This window comes from Phaseolus vulgaris, chromosome 3 (assembly GCF_051622355.1).
Source record: "Phaseolus vulgaris cultivar YP4 chromosome 3, ASM5162235v1, whole genome shotgun sequence".
Taxonomy (NCBI): domain Eukaryota; kingdom Viridiplantae; phylum Streptophyta; class Magnoliopsida; order Fabales; family Fabaceae; genus Phaseolus; species Phaseolus vulgaris.
In genome coordinates this window covers 8551584-8555988 of record NC_143500.1, presented here as the reverse complement: position 1 = coordinate 8555988, position 4405 = coordinate 8551584, and the positions used below count along the sequence as shown (strand labels likewise).

Sequence of the window (4405 nt, the reverse complement as noted above, 5' to 3'; positions counted from 1 at the left end):
TATTTTTGTATGTGTAATAATAACTCACTACAAAAAATTCGTTAGTTACATATAAATTTTTACATACGGATCTAGATCCGTACGTAAAATGGACATTACATATGTATTTTACATTTGGATCCTGATCTGTATGTAACATCAGCATTACATATGGATTTTTACATACGGATTCTGATCCGTATGTAAAGTAAAAATTACATACGGATTTTTACATACAAATCCAAATTTGTATGTAAAGTAAGTTTTACATACAGATTTTTGCATACAGATACGTATCCGTATGTAAAGGAAAGGTTACATACGAATATAATCCGTATGTAACATTTAAAAAAAAAAAAATTACATACGGATAGAATCCGTATGTAACAATTTTTTTAAATTTTTTTTTAAAACAAAATTACATACGGATAGAATCCGTATGTAACGATTTTTATTTTTATTTTTTTTTAAAAATTACATACGGATATCCGTATGTAATGTTTTTTTTTATTTAACAACTGGTGATCGCCCTCTGATTCAGCCTATTGGGGGAGGGTAAGAATATAACAAATTTCAATTTATATAATTTATTATTATTGTCTTATAATTTTAACTAACTTTGTGTTTGGTATCTAGGTTTTATCCATAAAAAAATTGCATCAAAGGCCATCACTGCCAGCATCAAACAACAATTTGGTGAGCCATGGTCAACATGGGGGACAATCCTAAAGGGTGACCGGGATATATTTTTTCAACGTTTTAAGGTACTTGTTTTTTATTCCCTTTAAAAAATTTATATTTTACAATTTGGATTGATGATTCTTGTTGTTTTGCAGAGGAAGGTCACATGGAGGGTTAAGGCGAGGAAAAAGTTAAGAAAATTTTCCATACAAAAGTTTCTCACACCCTTTCACAAATGTTTAAAGATGCTCGCCAAGAAGGTAAACGACCAGAATGGATTGACAATAATGTTTAGAACAGCCTCCAGGAACAGTGGAACATGCTTGTGTATCGGTCCAAATGTGATACAGCTAAAAAGAATTGTTTGTCTGAAAAAGGTGGATGTCTACACACTGGAGGATCTATTAGTGTGCATGAACATGCTATTCGTTTGGTATGATTTCCATATAGTTTTTTATATTAATCTATGATGAATTATTATCTCTTTAATTTATGAAATGTTTTCTTTATAGAGAGAGGAGTTTGGCCACTCGGTCCATGTTGATGAAGTGTTTCAACAAACACATATACGGAAGAGCATTGGAGATTTTGTTGATGATAGATCAAGGCGGACTCATGTTAATTTTTTTAAACTTTTTTTTCATATACATTATTTACTATGATAACAAATATTTTTCATTTTAATAGGAAGATTTTGAAAGTAGATTGTCTCAAGCATTATCTGAGTCACAATCTACCTCAAGATCTACTCCATTAGATCCTATTGAGGAGGAAAGATTGAGAATCCGTTGTTGATTAGAAACTGTAGGTGGAAGGTACAAGGGACGAGTATATGGGGTTGGACGTGTTGATCGTCAGGACGAGTGTGTTGGTCGCTACCTACAAGAAACACAACCATCTTCTAGTAATAAGAAGGCTGATTCAGAAGAAATTGTTGAACTAAGACAGCATATTGAACGCATGGATGCAAGGTTTCAAAACTTTCAAGATTTCATGATGCAATATCTACCACCTGAGGCAGTAGCTGCAACACAACATTTTTTTCAGCAGCCAAATACCCTGCCACCAACTCAACCGAATCAGCAGTCAAATGAAGTGCAGCATCATAGTAATCATGATGAACAAAAAAATTCAACCGGTGAAGATTATAATAATTATTAGCTTCCTTAGAACTTTGTTTTAATGAAAAGCATTTCAGGTATTTGGAAATAGTAAGTATTGTATGTATGGACAACTTTAAATGTGATGAATATTTGTCTTCTGAAAAATGGACTGTTGATGAATATATGAAGGTGTTATGGGGTGCTTCCAAATACAAAAAACTGATACTGCTGTGTAGAATGTTACATACGGATAAATCCGTATATAAGTCTGTCCGTTAATTACATACGGATTTTACATACGAATAAATTCGTATATAATTACATATGAATTTTACATACGGATAAATCCGTATGTAATTACATACGAATTTTACGTACGGATTTATCCGAATGTAATTACATATGGATTTTACATACAGATTTATTCGTATTACATACGAATTTTATATACGAATTTATCCGTATGTAATTACATACAAATCCAAAATTCGTATGTAACAATTATCTACGACAGTTTTACATATGAAATTTTGTCCGTATATAATCTGTATGTATCTATGTTTTACATATGGATTTTGTGTGTTACATACGGATTTTGGTTAAATGTAATTTGAGTTTTTCTTGTAGTGACTAGTTTTTATAAAGATAAATGAGATTATCCAATATAATATTATAAAGGAAAAAAACTTAAATAAAATTTAGTTTATTTAAAAGAAAATGCCCAATTTTGTACCTCACATAAATATTATATGTATAGATTTTGTACTATAATTAATTTCTTAAACTTAACTAACTTTCACAATTATTAACAACATATTTTTAAAAGAAAATACACAATTTTGCATCTCGTACCATAAGACAACTCCATCATAAAGATAAAAAAGGAAAAATTGTCATGTTTTACATAGGTGCAACAGTTTGGTTTAGTTAACATAACTAGTACTACAAGAAAAACATGAAATAGAAATCAATTTTAAAGACTAAAAAAAATTAGTTGGTATAGTAACTAAATTAGAGATCATTTTAGAAATTAAAAAAAATGGTTTCTAAATTAGTTTCTATTATTGTTAAATGATTTCTAAATTGGTATCTAATTAGCAACCAATGTTTTTGCTACCAACTAATTCAGAAACCAAAAAAATTTTAGTCTCTAAAATGGGTTCTAATTTAGTCACCATAGCAACTAATTATTTTTTGTCACTAAAAATTAGTTTCTATTTCATGATTTTCTTGTAGTTTAGTGCTTCCATCTCTTTAAGTCACCATCTTCCATGATTTTGAATATATATATATGTGTAGGTCTATAAAAAGAAAATTTTGAATATACATGATCAGGTCTGCAAATAAAAAACATCTTGATAAAGCTGACTTGGGAAGAATAGAAATTAGACATTACATACGGATTTTTTTGTTTGTAAATACATCAAACTAATTACACACGAATATATTCGTATGTAATTTATATACGAATATATTTGTATGTAATTTACATACATATTTTAAAATTTGTATGTAACAATACCTATGACTATTTTACATACATTTTTTTTATATGCAATATGTATATAACTATGTTTTACATACAGATTTTGTCTGCGACATACAAAATTTTGTTGTATGTAATATTGATTTTTTTTTGTAATAAACACTTATATAACATCATTTTAATCAATAGTTAAAATAATCCTTCTTTCCCGTGTACTCTTATTTAAAATCTATCTCAATTATTTTAGACCATTTACTGCTTATATATATATATATATATATATATATATATATATATATATATAAGAGAGAGACTAAGATTGTTATTGAAATTAGTAGTTCACATATATTGTTATCGAAATTAATTTAAGAACATTACAAGAAAATCATGAAATAGAAACCAATTTTTAGAGACCAAAATAATTAGTTACAATAGGAACTAAAATAGAGACCATTTTAGAAACTAAAAAAAAAATTGGTTTCTAAATTAGTTTCTATTATTTTCTATTATTGTTAAATAGTTTCTAAATTGGTATCTAATTAGCAACTAAGGTTTTAACTACTAATTATTTAGTTTCTAAATTTGGTAGCAAAAATCTTGGTTGCTAATTAGATACCAATTTAGAAACTATTTAACAATAATAGAAACTAATTTAGAAACCAAATTTCTTTTTAATTTCTAAAATGGTCTCTAATTTAGTTATTATTGCAACTAATTATTTTGGTTTCTACAAATTGGTTTCTATTTCATGATTTTCTTGTAGTGGAATTTGGAGTATTAGCTTATAATAATTAAAGAACATTACATTAAATGACAGGTTTCATCATCTATATACAATAAAGAAATTGAGAAAGAGTGAGGGAAAACAAATATCCTATCATAATAATTGAAATTCATGTAATAATAATGCAAGGTCCCATTACCTTAGAACAGCTGGAAAACAATTATACTAGAAAATTAAAATACACATTGAATATCTATAATAAAAATAATTAAAATGCATTAAATAAATGTGTGTTATCCCATCTAACTTAGAACAACATTAGTAAAAGTGAGTGGTCACCCCTTGATATTAACTTGTTTTAACTCTCTTCACTCATGACATTTTAAATATGATGACGTATTAACATAAATGAATTAAACAATTAAACCTAAA

At 27.5% G+C, this 4405-nt stretch overlaps 1 pseudogene; it reads left to right on the top strand.

Annotated features, from left to right (window-relative positions):
• The first annotated feature begins 895 nt into the window (after positions 1-895).
• Positions 896-1821, top strand: LOC150028649 (uncharacterized; annotated as a pseudogene).
• Positions 1822-4405: the final 2584 nt, after the last annotated feature.